A 19,325-nucleotide genomic window follows, 5' to 3' on the forward strand; every position below is an offset into this window, starting at 1 on the left:
TTTCTATTAACACAGCAGTTACCAAAGAAAATCTTCGTACTAGGTTTGTAAAGAATCATTGCATGAGTAACAGATAGTTGATACTTTCTGAATAATGCCTCATGTTCCTGATTAAAAGTAGCCTTTTACAGAAAGTTTCTCTTTCTGACTTGGTTTCAAGTCATTACAGCGACTCATTAAAATTCATTGGTTTTGAAAATTCCCTAAAGCAGCAAAGGAAGTGTCATTCAGACAGATCATCACCTATAAGGTACTGCTTTGCAATTTATATGCCTTCTATAACACAAATCTGTTTTTTGTTTTTAAACTGACAATGTGTCCTGGACTTCTATTTTTTTGCAACACTACAGGCAACTCTGAAGTGCTGGGAGTTGCTTTGGCTATGTGGAAAGGGATGATCATGGGGATACATCCCATCATTACCTCTCCGGATGTAAATGCTACATGTCTGCCCTTGTCAGCACAAAGGTTCACCAAGGGAACTCGTGTGTACAAATGTAAGAATCTGCTAGCAAACCCTCATGGTGAATTTAACAGAATGTAGCAAATGTAATATACTGGTTGCACAGGTCCTCTGTGGGTGAATGCCTGTGCTGAGGCAGATGTCCTGGACAAAGACATCAGAAAGTTGCAGTGGTGTAACTGCAACAGCAGTGCAGAGTGGAGAGGAACATCAGGTTAATTTTCATTAACGTGGTGTTTGAGAAGACTTTGGTCCAGCTGCATCCCATGCAGGAGTATGTCCTCCTACCTTCCTAGAAGGGCTAGAGCCTTTCATCTCTCCTGCTCATGCTTTTAAATACTCATTATATCCCTGGACATTGATCTAGATTAATGTCCTGACCAGTCATTGGAGAATGTTTCTCCTAGTGCAAAGGTCAAACTGAAATTGTGCTAAATGAGGATATTTGGTGTACTTACAGCCAAACAAGCATTTGCCTAACAAATCCAAAACTGTTCAAATACTTCTGTCATGCAGATAATTTTATTAAGAAGAAAAAGATATTGATTTGTTTTTCCAAACTGCCATGTTTTCCTGATCTGTTCATTCAGCTTATATATACTGATCTGCAGTATCAGATGGGGCATTCATCAAGGCTGAACCAACCAGTCTGTGCTGAGGATGGCACCTCCAGATGCCCTGAACTGCCCCCTGGGAATGCCACTGTCCCTGCTGCCTCCCTCCCCAGGCAGGGGAAATCAGCCTGCTGGAACAGGCAAAGCAGACAGGGTAGCAGGCTGCACACAGCCTTCCCTTGCTGAATCCATGCTCTAGTAGGGCTGGGATCCCCAGGGAATGAAGCCATGCCTAAAACTGGTGAAGCAATGTATCAAAGCTCGCCTATGATCTTCTCTCCCATTAATAGCTGGACCATCTGAAGCACTGCTGGCACTGTTAGACCTCTGCTCGCAAAGGGAGCTTGTATCTGGCAAGTTTGCTTGACTGAATAAAAAGTTAGTTGCTTGAATTTTTTTATTCCTGCTCCTTTGAAAGTCTGTTTGTTCTGACAGCATTACCAAGCAGTGATGAAATACCCCCAGTAAAGACAATGATTTCAGGACAGAGGGGGATTTCACATCATAGTGACTGGACTGTAGTCTTTCCCCTTCCTGCTGACTGCCTGGCTGCTTTCTTCCTCCTCCCTCCTTCCCTCTCAGTCTCCAACTCTTTTTCCTTCCCTCCTTTCCCTTATGAAAGGATAAATATTCCCTCTCCAATTCTTTCTAAACTAAGGGGAGATATTGCATACTAAGTTACATTTAGTATTTTGGCTCTAATCTAACCAAAACACTACCAAGGAGGGTTTTATCATCCTCTAGAGATCTTTATGTGACTCCAGGGACCAATAATGAATATTCAGCAGCTCAATTATGTACTATGGAAACAGAGGTGGATAACCCAGGGGGAATGAGAAATAAAAGGCCTAATCAAAGGAAAGAGATAACTTGAAGATAAATGTGATAGAACCATAAAACAGAGAATTACAGAAGGCTCTTCTAGATTGCAGAGGTATGGAGGAGAAAGATTTTCCCTGCAAAAGATAAAACACTGTGAAGAAGAGTCACAGAGGTCAGGAAAAAATATTCCTGCTGTCATAGGTATGGCCCTCTAATTAAATGGTACTTTGAGGTTTGTCCCATTGGGATGGAGACATCCAGCTGCTGCCCTGCTCCCTAGATCTGGCTCAGCCATCTCACCTAGGACAGCTTTTTAGGAAGAAAGAGGAGCCCTAATCTTGAGCACTTCCTTTCAAGCCCAGGCTGTCCCTGTACAGAGCATGCCCTGAGCTGGTCCTGCCTCTGCTTCCCTGAGAGTGTGAAACAAGGAGCAGACACATGCTGGCACAAACAGCTAGATCTCTCCTAGCTGAAATGGCTGGTGCTCTCACATCCTTATTATCTGCAAGGAAAAGGAATATGCCCTGCCCTTCAAATCTGACCCCACAAATAACACATTTAACCCACTTTTAAAGCTGTTGAGCTAGATTAAATGGATTGTCCACAACAAAACCAGCAGCAATGAGTAAAAAGCTTTCCCAGCTGAAAACCAGATCTCTGTGCTGTTCTGTAAGGTGTCTGATTTGAATTCTATTTCCTTAACACATTAATAACAGGCCACAGCCTCAGATAATTACTCTTTCTTTTCTGTTGGAAATTAAACTGGAACACTGTGAGCCTTCTGTGCCTGTGAAAGGTTTCCTTGCTGGGTCTTGGGGGACTACACCGAAATTACTTTGCTGATTCTTATTCCTCAGTTTGGAATTTGTGAATGATCAGCAGGTGGTTTCAGACATCAGTCAGGAACTGTATTTTAAGTGAATTATTTAGATGACAGACCCAAATTATGGTCTCAATTTCTCTTAAGGAAAACCTCTAAAAGCTCTTTCAGATTGAAATATGATGTTTCAGGTTTTGGGATTGCTCCTGAATAGCCTTGCAACACACATTCACCAATCAGCTACACATCTGGGGAGCATGCCCCCCAGAGCCTCTCTGAATTTAGAAATTAAAAATCAAAATCCATTTACTCAAGTCCCCAAGCAAAGCAATTTGGACTTTGATTTCTTGCAGCATCTTTTGGCTGATTTATGCTATGATTAAAATTTTTGTTGCTGATGATGCATTATGCATGCAGTAGCTGATGAAATAACATCACAGTAAAATCTAAAAATAGAGTCATTCAAGTATCCTTTAAAGAAAACCTGACATGAATACTAGCTCACACATCAATGAAACTGAGCTGCAAAGGCACATTCCTCTTACCCGCACTTCATGCAGAATTGAAAGCCCAGACTGATCCCTGTTGTGCACAATTCTACCATCTAAACCTCAGAGGTGATTTGATTTGGTTTGATTTAATTTAATGAGACAGGAAAAGTGGTGAGGTGTACACTGAGTTCTTCTGCACAGCACAGGTTGATAGTTTTACCCATTTTGTCCTTCCCAGTTAAGGTGTTGCAGTTGGCTGTTTGTGACTGCTCCTCAGCAGACCTGTGGGTAACACCTCAAGGCAGGGGTAGCATTTCAAAACAGCTTTTACCTTCCCTCAAATAAGAGAATGAAGCAACTCAGCCTTATTGATATCAACAGAGGAAAATGTCTTTCTCTCTTTCACACTATAAGCAGCTGTGTCCTAAACATCTGTTCTCTGCCTCAATCATTTATTCTCTCCTTGATTTGAAAATGTGCATAGGAGGGTTCAGGACTTGAGGTTGATACCTAGATACTGCTTATTGGTGTCCTAGCAGAAGGACTGGCTGCCTTCTTGAGTTACTGGGGACCCTAAAATCCATTGTTGTGTCCCCTTCCCATGGAATGAACACATTTGAGGAGGGGGAAACTTCATTCCGCCTCAGAGGAAAGTAATGTGTGTGTATGATCAGCTAAAAAGAGCTGCACACAGGTTTTAATCTGTGTATTCACTGAGTGAACATGTTCTGTGGGTGTGATAGTTGTGCAGAAGATGATGGGGATCCAGTTATCCTCAGCAGCGCATCACTTCAATTGTGCCCCCTTCATGTAGCTTGAAAGGGGAAGAGAAATGATAAAAAATTACAGAAAAGGGATTCCTCAAGCTCAGGCACAGAATAATAAAGGCGAAACATACAGAAAATATGAATTACAACCAGACAAATAAATATTGTTTGGAAAGAGAAGAGTGATGGAAAAATCAGTGTGACTTCTAGACTCTTCCCCTCCCAGAGCAAGCAATTTTCAAAGCTTTTCCAGAGTGTTTTTTAAAGTTTGACTCCATTCTGACATTGCTTTTCTCTTCCATGCAGTTAACCCTGAAGGATGCAGGTCTCCTTTTGAAGAATGCTTGGTGAGATTTATTATTTTGGCTTCAATGTGAGAGTAACTGCTGTCAGCACATGGGGATCAGCAGTGGGCTTTGGTTTTGAGCGCAGCAGTTATAAACAGACCCGCCTATAGAGAGCAGGGAGTTGACCTTGCAAACACTGTGCACTGTATTGAGTTCAGCTCGCTCCTTAGTGACAGGATTTATTTGTTTTACTTCTCTGTCTTCAGCAGTGAAAGACTCTGACAGAATATCAATGCAACGGGTTATTTCTCAGGCATTTAAAGACAGCCTTCCCCTGCAATCGAGATTTCATCTCTTTGAGACTTTTTTTCTCTTTTACCTCTGCTGCACGTAGTGTGTCTAGCTGGATCATTTGAGGCGCATTTGCAGCATTTAAGTAAGCTTTCACTACTTCACACACAGAAAAGGTACATGCTTCCATTAAGTGTCTGTGGGACAATTAGCCTATTAACATTCAGCAAAGCAAAGCTGACTTTAATTATTTCATTTGCAGCTGCTGCTTCCAGTGCGGTTTGTTTGGAATTACAGAGCCGTGGTAGTTAATGACTGTAGACAGCCAGGGAGAGCCACAATGAGGCAGACGTGCTTGCAAGCAAAGCCACGAACAACCTCTCTTCATGCCATGCCTGATTCCTACCCTTCCAAACTGATCAAATGAGGGCCTCACAGTCTCTGCTGGCACCTCCACATTTAATATTATAAACAGTGTTTAATGCACGCAGATTCGCCCTCCCGACGGTGAGTAACAGAGGCGCCGCAGCCTGTTATTGAATAGAATGTGACAGAACTGCTTCTTTTGCTCAGATTGTGTGGGCCTGTACTTGCGGAGCTGAAAGCTCCAGGTTTATTCCCAGGTAATGACAGCAGCACTAGTGCCTGCACATATGCATTATTTACATAGAAACAAAATTAAAACTTTGCAGAGGAGAATATTTTAGGCAGATTGTTTCTGCTTTCAGCAAGCCGTGGGAAGCAGTGATGCCATAACTGAGAGAATAACACGGTTAAATCTGTCTTTGATACACACAGAAGTGACAATGCAATTTTGCCAAGGGTCCAAGTATTCCAGACCTGTTCCTAACTAATGAGCTAGAGATCCATCTCCCATCAAATAAGATACTTCCACACTATGAAATTTTGAGAATTACGTGAAATCCATAAAATACAACTGCATTCTGATAATTCTTTTCAAATTATTCACATCAATAGAGAAGATAAATTCATCAGCCAGAATGCAATTTATTTTTCTGTGAATCTGACAATTTAAAGAGCATGCAGTTGAGATTGCAGTAAGTTGGATTGTTTCCTGGTTTTGTCGTAAATTTATAGAAAGGAGACAAAAGCTCCTTTCTAGCCTCAAAAAAGCAGTTCTTCCCCTGATGTACACTCTTAAACACTGGAGGAAAATATTTCCTTTAAAGCAGCCTTTAAAGGAAAAGGCCTTTAAAGGACAAGAATATCAAATATCTATTGGGAAAATAAATTGGACTCCCGAAATGTTAATAGAAACACAAATCCCTCTAGTATTAAACTCATATAAAATTTTCAGTAGTTTTAGAAGTAAAACTTATGGGCATATTTATTGGAAAGTCTAGTCTATTATTGGGAAAGTAAAAAAAAATATTCACCCATGCTCATACTTTCTGCAAATGTGTTTTTATATTAGGACTCAGCTATTAAAGTACTTTTGCACGTATTAAAGTTTATGAAGATTTACATTTAAAATCTTTTCCTGCTCTACTTCTTTCTCAGAAAATGGATTTTTTTAGAACAAATATTTTCGTAAGACTATTTCAGGTAAGATGGCATTTCCACTCAATTACATGAGACCTGTTCCCCAGGAGTCCTCAGGGACATGACAACCTAAACATTGTTCTTAAGCATACCCGATTCTCACTAGTGTCCTGTGTTCTGAATGTTTCTCTTGTTTCTCCCTTCCTTCATTGCTTCTACAAATGTTGGCTTAATTATGACCTGAACTGATACAGTACTTCAGTTTTTAAAATAAAACATTTTGGATCCATTTTGATTTTACAAGTTAAATCCCAAACTACTGAGAGCAGCCAGAATTTTTCTATGGTTTTAAAATATGTACTACAGCTCAGAAACCTAATGATACAGTCTGTGGTCCAGTTTCATTTAAGGTGCTACTTTTGTGCTTCATCCTCATTCCACTTAAATGATCCTTGTTATGACTACTCCACCAATTTGGACTAGCTGAAAAAAATGGAGCATAATTTGCTGTTTAAAGGCAAAATATTTGGACTGCACCTTCAGAGAGGATTCCGATGCCAGCCAGTCCTCAAGGGAGAGCAGTGTCCTCTGACTCCTTCCCACAGGAGGAAGTACCTGCACCTCAGCCAGGAGGACATGCAGGGGAGCACAGTCCTCTTGGATAGTGTCTTTCAGTAGTTTGGGGGGATAAGCATCAAATCCAACACTTCATCTCACAAACTGCAAATGCCTGACAGTCAGGTCACAGAACCATGGCTTGGTATGGGTCTGTGTTTGTCATGTAGACTCTTTACAATCTTTTAGTTTTTCATGTAACTCTAATAATATGTGAGATGCACAGAGGGAGACAGTGGAAACCCTTGTCCTGCATTAGGGCACAAAGAGTTTAACTAAAATCACTCTGAAATTAGTCTGAACCTGTGAGGTGTTTTAGCACTGCAGAAACACAGTTCTACTAGAATAGAATGAAAGGGAACATTTTCAAAGCTGATCTGGCCAAAAAGGCCAGAAGATCACTTGTGTATGGACATAATTAGCTATTGCCAGCTCAGGAAAGCACCTGTGTGTGTGATCACACAGTACCAGGTGCTTCAGAGTGGCTCTAAAAAGGGACAAAGCTGCAGACCTGAGGTCTCTTTGGGCACTCGGGCTCTGACACAGCACTTAGCTCAGTGTTTATGAAAAAAAAGCAGTCAGGTATGACAAAAAGTATCAAATTATGTTTATAATGGAAAATGAGATAAATTCCCTCTTTTTCTGTGAAGTTCTTCAGTTTCACTGGATGCTCAGCACAAGTCAGAATTACACTGGAGGGCAGAAGTCTGCTGCTGCATCAACAAAGCTTCTCTGAGTCTGATAGCTGAATAACTAAGAAAGACAGTGCTTCTGTCAAGCCTCTTTTAACCATTAATTGTTTCAGTGCTATATTTACAGCTGTTACATAATCTCAAAGATTGCTTTTCATATAATGAAGAAACCCAGCAGGTTGCCAGCTTAAATAATATTTCATGTGTGTGTTAAAATGAGTTAGCCATCCCTATACATTTATGTTACAGTCCTGGGACTTGGGCAATCTTCATTTTAGTTTATTTATGGTTTTATAATAAATTTTGCTGCAGTATGGAGCTAAATTATTTTTTAAATACTGATGCAGATTGGATTATTACTCAAAAGTAGAACCAAAAATCAACAGATGTAAGAGATATATTTAAACTAATTCCCATCACATCACAGCAGAAACAGGCACATGGCATGTGGATTCTTTTCCCTCTACCAACCATCTGATTTCTGCCTGTCATCATTAATCTAGCACATACTGAATTGTATTTTCAAATACATCTCAAAACAAATGAACACATGATTCTGTTTTCAGACTCCAGTCATTCTGTTGTGGGTAACCTTTATTTTAAGGCTATCTGTACCCTGACAGCCAGCATCATTATTTATCAGTGCAACGTTTAATGGCCCAGTTCTGCAGATGTTGAAATTACTACATGATGGTTGCATTTTGTCAGCAGTCACTGAATGTCCAGGGTGGACTTTAAGAGCTGATACAAACTGATCTCTGTAATAAGAGGTAGGTGCTGGGACAAAGGGGGTGAGACCGTGCCCCTGCCAGTGGGTTTGGTGAGCAGCAGCTATGAGTTGTTTTTGAATCTCCCACCAGCTGGACTTCTAGCAAATGCCCAGCAAAAGTATAAAAATGCAGATTAAACTAGGACTTGCAAAGCTAAAAGCTGTGCTATAGCTTCGTCTTAAAATGTGTAATTCTAAAGAACTAGACAATAACAACTCCTGAACATTGTGAAACAGAGCAAATAAAATATGAACAAATGTAATTCTATGAGCTGTTCCCTTCACATTAGCAAGATGGCTCTCAGGAGTCTTGTTACTTGCACTAAAAGGATGTGCAGTTTGCAACTTTTGTTGGAAAGGAAAACTGTCTTTCACATGCAGAAATTGCATATTTTTACACTTATTTCATGTCCTTGCAGAGGTGGTTTCTGAGTCATGCAGCTTTTTATTTCGTTAGCAACAATATTGCCACAATCAGTGATATTAAAACTTCATGAACAGCAAAAATATTTGAAACATTATTGACAGGAAAGCAAATGTGCTGCGGCTGGTGCCTGTTCTAGGGCCTGAAAAAGTAGACTGAGCAGCTGCTGCTGAGGGAGTTGCTGACATTTGTATAGAGGCTTGTTAGTAGTTACTGTTGTGCAGGTAAGGTGGAGCTTTCTAGCAATATTAAATGCTACCCTGTCTATAACTTCTCTGAGGTTCTAGGCTTGGATCTCTAATGAAACACAGCTCTTTATCTTCTTTCTTTAGCTACCACTCAGCTTCTGAGATGGTGGCAAAAGAATGGACAAAACATGGAGACCAGTGAGATTTTCTAAGGGTTCTTAATGCAGCTGTAGTCAATGGCATCATTGACAGATGAAAGGCAAAATAAAACCCCAAGTAACCCAGTCACATATAATGGACTTGTGTATGTTTTCTAGCATCTATATGAAAGTTTTCTAGTATCTATGAATGTTTTATATGAATATTTTCTTGTTATATGAATATTTTCTACCATTCTAGTTAAATGAATATTTTCTACCATATGAATATGGTAGTGTAGACCCCAGAAATTTAGACTTTAACAAGTTGATCTTCATAATGAAGGAAGGAAGGAAAGAAAAAAACCCATTACTCCTGCCTTATTTAGAGAAAATTGAGGTATATGTTGAGATATATAATGGTGACATTGAAAATCTCCCAAAAAGCAAGGAATAAGAGGTAGATTACAAGATGTTCAGGCTGTTTTAGAGAGTTGGTGAGATCTTCACAGTGGGACTGATCTGGCAGAGAGGCAGCTTCTCCACAGCCCAGCTGACTACTGTGTAAAGAGACATCTGCCCAACAGGCAGAGCCCTGTCCTCCAGCTTGGGTGGGCTCTCTGGAGGGTGTGGGGAATGAGAAAGATCCATGTGTTTGTCAGCCAAGTAGGGAATTATTCCTCCAAGCAGCACCACAATGCAAACCATTTTAAGATCGCCTATTACCTACTGCAGCTCTTTCTTTGGTGGCCTTTGTGAGGCCATCTCATGACCTCAGCCTTATGAAAGCACAAATCTCACAGTTTCTCCAAACTCTCAGCTTTCCTTAGCCCAGGGGAGCTGCCATTTCAGGTTTCCTGGCTCTTCATCAGAGGAGGAAGGGCACTGTTTGAGGGGAACCTCCCCCTGTACCCAGTGTGAACATTTTAACAGACCCTGCTTATAGCCAGGGTGGAGCAGGAACTCTCACTGCAGCCATCCATGGCTTTGGGAAAGGATGGATTGCTCTTGCTGCCTGCTCTTCAGGAACATCACTGGGGCCAATTCCTCTGGCTCACACTGGCATGGAGGGCTTTGCTCTGTGCCCTGCAGCTCCACAGCCCACATGCATCAGGGACAGGAGGGAAAGGGCTGCAGGAGAGCGATGTTCCAGACCAAGGAGCTGCTCCTTCCCCTCAGCCCAAGACCCACTCAGTGCCAAATTGTGACAGGAGTGATCTCATTCATCCCCAGGCTCTGCTCAGCCTCTGCCCCTGTTCATACAGACCAGTCTGAGAACGACAGGCAGGAAGGTGGCTGGTAGCTGAGGGGGAAGATTAGGAAATGGCAAGCTGAGGTTTAAGAACAGTTAAGAGAAAATGTGGGGTCTTTTAAATTTTAAAGTACAGTTCACAAGGAACCCACAAAACCATAGTTTCCCAGGCAGATGCAGCACACCATAATCCTGTACAAATGCTGTAGCCTTTCTGAAACACGGAGATAATTTAGAAGGAAGGTATATTAAGTGTCCTGGCATTGCTTTTTTAGCAGCTGTGAAAACCTCTTTGCATGTCTTCAAAGAATTGCTTATATGGGAAAACTGACTAAGCTGCCTTTTGTTTTCAGGCAAGCTCTGCAGTGGATCTGGCTGTGAGACAAACAAACACCACCTCCACATGGCTAGGCTACAAACATGCTAATATGTTAGTATATCCATATCCAAAATTCCATGGTACCTAGTACCATAAAGGCTGTAGACTGCAAGGATGTGACAGCTAAGATCTGTTAAGTTTTCAGTGCCAGAGTCCACAATTTTCCACTAACAGCCCTAAACATAAACATCCCTTTCCTTCTGTGCATGCCATGCAGACTGACTGCTGGCCAGGAATCATCCTACTGCACAATAGGATGATCCAGGCACCAAGAACTTATCTCAGTTTTCAGGGCAATTATAACAGGAAAAGGAAATTAATAGCAAGCAGTAGTGAAAAGGTCTGAGGTAAGGAGTAATGGCAAGCTTTAACTCAATTTAAATGTTCTCTAAATCCCCAATCAGCAGGTGTTGTTGCAATGCACCCACTGGTGTTTTTTTATGGCAGCTGCTGCTTTAACCCAAAGTGGGTTTTGAGGTGAGGCTGGGCTGCAGACAGGTTGATAGGCTTAAAACTTTTAAAATTATATTTATCTCACACATAAAAAAAAATGTTAGAAAGGAATTTGGGGCAGGGAGAAGGATTTAAATCAAAAACACAGCCACCTTAAGAGGAAAGGAAGGAGCAAACCAAGCTGCTAACTGATAAGAAAGACAGGTAGGGAAGAACTGGAGATCTTTGAAAATTAGGAACATAAACTGGGATATGCTCTAGGGGAAGGAAGATGTGAGAAGAATTGGCAGACCCAGAGTAGCAAAACAGGATGGTAGTTGCAGCATTAGTTATGCTTTAAGCAATACTGGAGATATCATCAGGTCTGAATAAAAACCAGGCACACAAAGTTCCTCACAACAGTGCCAGACTGAGCCCCAGTGCAGGGTTTGCAGTAACTGCATTGCTGATGAAAGCTCATTCTGAGCAAAGTAAACCACCTCAAAATGCCCAGACAAAACTCAGTCCCTGGATCTACTCATCTCTTCTTCCTGCACTCCTTTTTTGGCACAAGGCAGGGTTTTTAACAGCAGGCTGCAGACAGCTTCCAGCCAGATTCTCCTAAGGTAAGTGCTGAGGCTAAAGAGTAAATCATTTAATAAAGCTTCTTTCCAGAACTTGCATGAAAAAAGCTCTATGGAATTGTTAGGTTGGCACTTAAGGGACCATTTCTCCATACACACTCCCCAGGCTCTGATGCCCTCATTTATTAATAGAGAATTAAATTCTGAGTTCACTGGGGCTTTCAGTTTTGGGGTTTTATTTTTGGTTTATTGGTTGGATTTGTTTGTTTGTTTGATTGCTTGCCTCCTGGTGAGGCCAAAGAGCAGTATGTTCAGTTTAAAAGAGAAAAACAAATGCATTTCTTAACTATACATGAGAAAGGAGAACCTGCCCCTCACAGCACATAATTGCCCAGGGAGTTAATACTGCTGATTCATTTTCAGGGCTGCTTTACTGATGTGGGAGTTATACAAGAAGAAATAAACTAAAAAAACACCAAAAAAAAGCCCTAACAACCCAACAAAAAAAGGTGTTTTGCTGTTTACTCTTGGATACTTTGTACATCATGTTTTTTTGGTTTTTTTTTTTTTTTTGCTTATGTGGATGATGATTTACCATTTCCTCATTTTAAAAAGTAAGCTCTTTAAAGATACCCTGTGTAATGTGTTAAATAACACTTTGTTTCAGGCAGGTTTCTTTGAGTCTTATTTACTACTGGGATTACTGCGAAAAGACTAATTGCCCTTTTCAGACCTTGAAACCACATAATTTTAGCAGTGTAACTTAATGTCTTATTAAGAGGAAACTGCACAGTCGTTCTGGGAATGAATAAAGGTCCCTCTGCCTGTGAGGGTTTGTCCAGTCCTTGTTCTTGACTTCCTCGAGCGCAGCCTCTAATCTGTTTTCAAAAATCCCCTTTTTTTTTATTTTTTTGCTTTATCCACTTAGATTTGGAAGCAATTTGCACATTTATGGATATTCCTGCCAGCTTCACACTGAAGATTTTCTTCTTTGTTTTCTTTGACTTTCTCTGAAGGAGAAAATCCCAGGGCAAAACCTATACTAAAAAGCACACCCTAAGCTATGAAGGTGACCTTTGTCTTTCATTTTTCTGGAATTTTTTTAAACCCATGCAGAGTCATCAGATGTTTGTCTTGACTTTTTTTCAGTTTAAAAAAGTAAAGGAAACAACGTTACTTGTTTCTTCACTTTCCTTTCTCTTGAATGACTATATGGAACCCTCTTATACTGGAAATCTTATGGCACTGAGACCCTGACCAGTACCCAAGGCAGGAACTGGGTGTTGAAAATGTATTACAACAGAGTAGATTTTTTTAAAAAACAAAACAGGAGTATTGAGCTCTGAAGGAGTGAAATGCATTTTTGTTCTGGGATTTTCTATTGCATTAAATAAGACACTTGACACTGACCATTTAGGGTTAAATAGTATTTTTTTTAATTTTTCTGGTATCTTCTTTTAGGGAGCAGATTCTCCTATAAAAACACTTTAATTAAGAAACAAATAGAAACCAAAGTCTTATTTTATTGAATATGACAGGTCCACAGCACGTAGTCTAATAAAATCCAGACCTCATGCAGAACATGTGAGCTCTGCCAGTCTCTGTCTCCCAGAGAATTTAATGAGGTCTCCAACTGTTTTTTGCACCAAAACACTTTCCAACTCCTCTTCTTCAAGCTAAATACTCTTACTGGTTTCCAGATTTTTTCAGATTAAAAATAATGACCTGAGAAATTTCTTTTAGTTTAAAACTGAAAGGAAAGCAGTTTAAAAAGCTGCTTTTTCTATGACAGACCATAATCCACAGCTAAGAAGCAGCCAGACTCTATAGGGCAAACAAACAAAAACACTGATTATATTAGGTTCAGAAATCTCCAGTTATAGCAAACATATGGATTGGTCCTCTAGTTATTTGTTTGGCTTTTTTAAATACTATTAAAAAAAACAGAATGAAAGAAGCAGTGAAAAGAGAGATTTTTGAAATTCTGCCTAACTGTTACTGAAAAAGATTATTATTTAATGAGACCATTCGGTCTGCTTACTTTGTCTTGACCTATGCTTAAGTTCTTTTAGTGATTGCTAAAATAAAAATACAGTTTCACATTCCTTGAATGTCATACTGCAACATCCAAGGAAAGTCCAGAAGCAACTTCTCAGCTGGGAGCATCCAAAGCATTTTAAGCAGGAGCTGTGAAGAAGGAAGGCTTTACCCTCTCCACAATGAGTTGCAGAGTGTGTGCCCCAGGTAGTGCCAATAGGGAAGGCTGCAACTTCCTTGCACACTTCTGTCAACCCAGTCTCTTTATGGTTTCATGGGTTGGAAATGAAACTTCACATAGAAACCAGATGCAGCTTGTGTAAGTCCCAGAATGCCAGATATGGCCAGATACTTGCATTCAGGTACAACATGCCTAGCTCCCACTTTTAGCATAAATTCAAAACTTTCCGTGCTCTGAAGTTCTCTCTCTGCAATGCAGAGCAGTTGTGCAGACCGTCTGAACAAGCTGGTCAAATGCTGCAAGCTCCTCATTGTTTTCCCCTGTGCCATTTGAAGGTTGGTTTATAGGCCCTCTGATGATGTCCATTCTGCTGATGTCCATTCACAAACCTGTCTGGGAGCACTGCTGGCTCCTGTGTCCACTGTCCCCGAGCCCTTGAGCTGTGGTCATTGGCAATGGCACTTTGTGCAGCATTGCTGATTTCACCTTGGGCTTTGAGAGTACATGGAGGTACTTTGATGTTGTAGATATTGCTACACTTTGAGAACACTTTAATTTATTGGATTAAATCTGGCTATAGAAAACTAGAAATATTTGTACAAGCATCTGTTTATACAAAAATGAAAACAGCAGATATGTTTTCAGTAGGGAAAGAAAGAGGTGCCAAATCATATTTTCCAGTTATGGACCTCATTTGCACTGGATGTATCTCCATGAAAAAGCATTGGACTTACATCAAGTGAGTTTAATTGTGCCTTTGCCATGGCCCAGTGTGTTTCTTTTCCTTCCTTTCTTGATTACTCCCTTGTTCAACATGATTTGTAGTTTTCAATATGCAGCACCCCAGTTGAGCTATTTGCATTCATTAACCTTTCAACCTGAATTTTAGATTTTGGGTTGACTTTGCAGCTTTGGTTTTATTCTTTCTTTTCTCTTTCTCTGCTAGATTCTTTTCCTTCCTTTCCTTCCCTTCCCCCTCCCTTCCATCATGAGCTAAAGAAAGTCAGATTTGGCTAAAAGGAGCACAAGTTTTAAAAAGTAACTCTCTGTGCAAATGAACCCCTCAGAAAAAACTACTACTGTTTTTTAGTACATTTATTTCTCGGATGTTGTCAAGCAATTCTTTGCACTGCTATACCTTCCCTAAGGGTTTCCCCTTACAATGTTCCCATATTTTTCTTTTCCTGCTGATCCTCTATTTGTCTACTGGCTGCAGAAGAATAGGCAGAATTTTATACCACTGCATTTTTCTTCAGACTAATACAAAGTGATACTTCTAATTGTGTCTCAGTCCTAATGTTTCAATCATGTTTTCTCATCCAATAGTTGCTATCAGCTCCGTCTGTTCTTGCAGTTGCATGTCTCACTTCAGTGAGAGCTGCAGGGACATAATTGTCCTTGTCATCCTGTCTGACTTTGAATGCTTCACTGGCAATAGGGAACTAAAATTGCATTTGGACTTCATGCAGATACCTAATGATCCTGGTCCTCCCAATGATACCCCTCTTCCCATTCACACATCTGGGTGTTTTTCTTTGAGTATTGTTTCTCACTTTTGTTCAGATGAAATCTCAATCATCTTTGCTGTACCTGCTGTACTGAAAAAGGATTTGATGCAAATCTCTGTGCAGCAGTAGGGTCCTGACTCATGCATTTAGGATAGATCTATCTCACCAGTGACAACAGGTAACAACTGCACCACTTCTGGCAACTGAGTTAGTTCAGGGCAGCTCTTCTTTAAAAGCCCCTTTTCTCTAAAAGCACCTCTTCCCATGAGGAAGTGCTGTGGGCTAACTCCAGGTGGGTACTTCCACTGAGCAAATCACATCAGCCCTCTAAAATATTCCCCAAGTGTCTGAGAGTTCTTCTTCTGTTTTATATTGTTTTCCTGTTCCCTGATGTACAAGATTCTGAGACTGAATATTGATGAGTGGGATGGTCCTTACAGATGGGGAAGGGCAAGAGAAGAGAAGAAGACTGGTTATGAGAGAGTAACTGTTCAAATCTAGTTCTCAGTTTGAAAACTTCCTCCACAAATGACAAAACCCTCCAAAGAACATTTGGAAACCTGAAGGAAGAGATGTGAAGATCAAGCAAGTTTTCAATCTGTAGAAATGCATTTATACTCTTTATGTTTGTCATTTCTGCACTGAAATTTCCCTCTGGCTGGTGCAATCTGGCCTGGAGTGATTTCAGTCCACTGCGAAAAGCCTTTCTTAATTTTCCTCTGCTCACATCTCACTTTTTCTTCACTTCTAATGAATCATTCCTCTTCCAAGGGAGAAAAAAAAATCTTTTTAATGCTGTATTGTAACAATCTTATCATTTTATCACCCCCTGTGCCACCTTTGCTGCTGGAGCCTGCATTCATAAGTCAATGAGAGACACTTGCACATGGCAACTTGGCACTTACTCCTTGGAGCAAGACACTATCCTTGGAGAAAAAATCCAGGCCAGAGCAAGTGTTAAGAGATATATGTTAAACAGAGATAGAAAAAAAAGTAGTAACTGTGTTTTTTAGTAGTTTGTAAAAAAAGACCTTTTCAAATAGTCTTGTATTGGTAACATGAGAGGAGATGACCCCAGCTCCAGTACATCTAGATTACTGAATTAATTCCTGCATCTTTTTGGTGTACAGTAACAGATAGTTTCCTTATCTGGTAAATTGTTTCCACCAGAAAATGGCATGGCATGGTAGATCTGTATGAGAGCTGAGCAGTATCCCTGTTGTTTCCTTTTAAGCAGTGAAGAACATGGAAATGAGGATGCTGAAGGTTCAAACAAGCCTCAGAAATGCAAAATATCTCACCAAGGAGAAGTAAACCCATTTAAGATAATGATACTGGAATAAATAGCTTTTTCCTTTCTTCCTCCCATTTTTTTTTCCTTTTAAATTTTGCAGGAGAAGAAACTTATTTTTAAATGTGTACATAAATTCCTACCTAATCACACATAGCTATCATTCTAGAAAGAACAATATAAGTAGCAGGAAGGTGAGGATGGGATCTGGGTGACATCAGCATGACATGCTCAGACTGTTGTGGTGCCCAGGGCCAGGACCAGGATGACAGGAACAGAACAGCCCTATTGCTACTGTTTGCACATGGAGCCATTCTGCCTCTTGGCTTTCTCTTACTCCTGGAGAAGACAGCACCTACTGCTTGAATTTCAGCAGTTCCCCAAGCTTGCTCTGGGCCTCCTGAGCTCTTACTCTGAGAGTATTTATTGTCTAGGGAAAGAAGAAGTTTTATAGAGTTATAACACTCTAGAGAACAAAGTGCAAAGAAGCAAATAAAGCATATTTCAGATTTCTGTTATAGATTGCTCAGTACTGGAGCTGTGGCCTGTTATCTACAGCTCTGAGTACTAGTTATTGCATATGAGTTACTTTTAGATATTTTTTTGCAGCTGAATTGAGTAAAATTAGCAAGCAGACCCTCTTCAATTGCTTTGGATGAAGGGTATTTTCGTTTGGGTTTTTTTAGAGAGAGAGAGAGAGAAGCATATGCTTTATAAACTGAAAGAAAATCTGCTTTCTGCCTGAGGGTGTCAGCAGATATTTGAAATTCTCCTTGAAAAAAAAAAGAGCCTGTGTGTCTTTCTTAAAAACAATCTGCACTTTCTGCTGTCTTCTGAAGGAAAGAACATTTCTGCACCAGCAAGTATTTATCAACTGCTTTAAAATATTTGGCTGGGAGATCTGAAGGAACAGAAGGTTTCCTGGAGTCTTGTGCCACCTTGATCTGCATTTTCTGACCACCAGTGGCCCCCACTTAACTTGAAATCCTTGTACCCTCACTTTACTGATAGCTTGCATATGGTTTTTGCCATCAGTGGTAGTCTCCAACAGCCCAGGCTGTATGTGAAATTTGAATATTATGGATTATCTGTTTAGATGCCTTTGGTCTTGAAAAGCTTCTGTTCTGAAGGATGATGTGATGGCAGTGGCCAGATGTATCAGGGGCTCAGCTTTCCAGGCTCACTGTGCTTGCAGCATGAATTTGGAATATATCCTGTTCTTACCATCTTTTCCTGGTGAGAACTGTCCCTGGTCACAGCTGGTGTGTGGCTGTTCCTTCATGATCAGTGTGTAACATTTATTACCTCCATGGCTGTGGTGGGACTTCTGGCTCAGCTGTTGAAGTGAAAAGGCCAGCACATGCCCTTGTTCCCTATGTGGTGGGAAAGACTGGGATTTCAAGACAGATACTCACACATCAAAGCACAGCTGAGAGCAAAGGCTGTGGTTTCCGAAGGAGGTAGTAATGTTTGAGTAGTCAGGTATCTCCTCTTGTGCTTGACCAGGAAACTACACAACCGGCTCAACAGAGTATTTCAGTGTATGGATTACCCTCCTGAGGCTCTGGTAAGGCTTTGCTCTTGTTTAAAGGCTCTCAGTGGGGAGCTGCTGGATGCACTCCAGGAAGAAATACCTCACAATGGAGATGGTGCTTCTCCAACACCACTTGGACCTCACCATCCCACCAGCTGGTACTGAAACAGAGCCATCAGTCATGCAGCCGCTGCTATAAACGGGGAGTCTGGCCTTTCTCCCAAGCCTGTTTTTAGCACTTGGGGTTGATCCTCACCCCTCAGCTTCACATGAGAGTAAGTGAGTGAGTGAGTGAGTGACTTGCCACTTTCCCTTGGATTTTGAACACAATCATCCCCTTGGTTTACTCATTCCTACCTGTGCATACAGAAAGAAAAACAGTGACATTAACTGGTGTCACTGAATCACAGAATCACAGGATGTTTCAGGTTTGAAGGGATCTCAAAGAATTTTAAAGCCTGGAGTTTCAAGGTTCCAACCCTGCTGCCATGAGCAGAGACACATCCCACTAGACTGCGTGGCTCACAGCCCCATCCAGCTTGGCCTTGAATACTTTTCAGGGATGGGACATCCAGTTTTTCTGGGCAACCTGTTCTAGTGTCTCATCTTCCTCACAGTAAAGAATTTTTTCTAATATCTAACTGAAATCTCGTCTTTTGTTTTGAACCCGTGGTTTGTCCTATCACCACAGCTCCTGATGAAAAGTCCTCCTCTGGCTTCCCAGAGGTCCCTTTCAGGTACTGAAAGGCTGTTATGAGATCTCTATACAACCTTCTCTTCTTCAGGCTCAACACCCCCAACTTTCTCAGTCTGTCTTCACAGGGGAAGTGCTCCAGTCCTCTTACCAACTTTGTGGTCTCCTCTGGACTTGCTCCAACAGTTCCATGTCCCTATTGTGCTGGGGGTCCCAGAACTGGATGCAGCACTCTGAGTGGAGTAGAGGGGCAGAATCACCTGCCCCAGCCTGCTGCCCAGATCCTTTTGTTGTAGCCCAGGATTCATTTGGCTTCCTGGGCTGCAAGTGCTCACTGCTGGCTCAGGGTGAGTTTTTCATCAACCATCATCCCAAGCCCTTCTCAACAGGGCTGCTCTCAACCACTACTCTGCCCAACCTGTAGGTGTGAATGTAAGTCCATGTTGTTTTCCCCACATTTATTTCATATCATGAGGAGGATACTGTTAGTATAGATTTTAGTTGAGGAGGTTTGCTGGCCTAAAGTGTTCAGTAACAAAGAGTTATGTAC

The 19,325-nt window shown here is 41.0% G+C and overlaps 1 long non-coding RNA gene across 1 annotated transcript; it reads left to right on the forward strand.

The window, feature by feature from the left end:
• The first annotated feature begins 11,388 nt into the window (after positions 1-11,388).
• LOC137475122 (uncharacterized) lies at positions 11,389-16,588 on the forward strand. The gene is made up of 2 exons (XR_010999705.1): positions 11,389-11,572; positions 16,491-16,588. It is a non-coding gene; the product is annotated as an uncharacterized lncRNA (long non-coding RNA).
• The last annotated feature ends 2,737 nt before the right edge of the window (positions 16,589-19,325 follow it).

This window comes from Anomalospiza imberbis, chromosome 1 (assembly GCF_031753505.1).
Source record: "Anomalospiza imberbis isolate Cuckoo-Finch-1a 21T00152 chromosome 1, ASM3175350v1, whole genome shotgun sequence".
NCBI lineage: Eukaryota > Metazoa > Chordata > Aves > Passeriformes > Viduidae > Anomalospiza > Anomalospiza imberbis.